The following is a 1,916-nucleotide window of genomic DNA, read 5'->3' on the forward strand; positions in this document are numbered from 1 at the left end:
GTCTGTCTCTATAGCAATTTATATCCATAACAGATAATTAAGGAGACTGGACTTTATGAGGAGGAATTTGGTACCAGGATCGGAAGAAGACTCATCAACAACCTGCATTATGCAAATAATACATCCTTGCTGGATAAAACTTAGGATAACCTCCATCTTTTGCTGCAGAAAGTCAAGTACTGTAGTCTTCAATATGGGCTGAAGCTTGACATCAATAAGGCAAATATTCTCACCACTGGTGAGAAATGGCAGCATCATGAAAAATGGAGAAGAATACAAGTTATTAACAATTTCGACTTGCTCAGCTTCAACATCAACATTCTTGGCACCAGAAGTAAGAAAATCAAATGATGAATTTCACTAAGAAAAAATGCTATCAGGAACTCTTCAAAGTGCTAAATAGCAACAATGTCAATCTAGAGACTAAGGTACACAGGTGCACCTAATTCGTCCTTAGTCTTCACAATTACTTGATATGCATCAGAGAGCTAGACAGTGACTAAAGATGCCAGATGAAGGATCAATGTCTTTGAGTTGAGGGGCTTGAAAAAAGACTTGAACATACCATTGATCCCCAAGTAAACAAAAATCTGTCCTGGATAGGGTGAAATCAAGCTGCTCCTTGGAGGCAAGGATTTTGAAGATCTCTCTCACATATTGGGCATGTTGTCAAGATGGACCAGTCCTTGAAGAAGGTCATAATGTTTGGAAGGGTGAAGCGACAACACAAGAGAAGAAGACCTTGATGAGATGGTTTGACACAGTAACTGGGGGGCAATGCAAATCGATGTGTTAGAGACAGAGTGGCTCAGGATAGGGTGAGATTTAGAGCTTTCATACATAGAGTCACTATGAGTCACAGGTGACTCAATGGCACGTAAAAACAAAAACATGTATTAGTAATAGTATAGTCTGATGATTTTCACATTCTGTTCAATCATCTTTATTGGCATTGTAAAAATTATGGGTATCTTCCTGTCAATTGGCCAGGCAGATGTCTTCCAAGTGTCCTAGCATATACTGATAAGATGTCCAGGACTATATCTGTCTTTTGAAATATGTCAATTGGTACCTCATTGATTCCTGTGGCTTTAGTTTTTTGTTAATGCCTTAGATGCAGCTTGAACTTTTTCCTCTGACTCTTAAAAAAAATTGCTTTGCATATAATATTCTTATACCTCTTATTTTGTATATATCCTTTGGTTTTTATGAATGTGCCATTTATGAACATTTAAGTACATAAATCATTAATGTATATTGTATTTTATATAATTAATTACTGTGGTTTTATGTATGTTATCACCTCATCTTTTCTGGCCTTTGTATTATTTTCCCATTACTTTTTCTCCTTCCATCCAGTGATTTTTCCTTTTCCCATTTTTCTATTTCACATGTCTCCTTTTCCTTCAACAATTTATACATATATTACTGTTATTCTTCTATATTCACAATAGTGTCCTTAGGCAATGTTTGTCCTTGTGGGACTCAGATATTTCACTCATCATAAAACTCTCTAGTCTCTCCCAAGTTATATAGCACTTTACAAAATCATTGCTCCTTAGTGCTGCATATTATGAATGCACTACAACTTCTTGATACATTACTTTGTTCATAGGCATGTTAACATTGTCTTGCTACTGTGAATAATAATGCTATGAACATAGGGGTACAGAAACATTTCCTTGTAATATATTCCTAGCATGGAAGGTCACTTGGGATTTCTACATCCAGCTTTTTAGGGAAATATCAAACCCCTTTACATAGTTGTTGTTCCATTTAACAATCTCACTAGTAGTGCATAATAGTTCTAATCTCCCTGTATCCTTACCAACATCTATAGTTTGCTGTTCTATTAAACTTTGCAACTATTGCTAGGTGGTGTGGTATCTCATTGTAGTTTTGATTTATACCTCTCT

This window comes from Elephantulus edwardii, unplaced genomic scaffold, assembly GCF_000299155.1.
Source record: "Elephantulus edwardii isolate Elephantulus edwardi_28Jun2011 unplaced genomic scaffold, EleEdw1.0 scaffold00107, whole genome shotgun sequence".
NCBI lineage: Eukaryota > Metazoa > Chordata > Mammalia > Macroscelidea > Macroscelididae > Elephantulus > Elephantulus edwardii.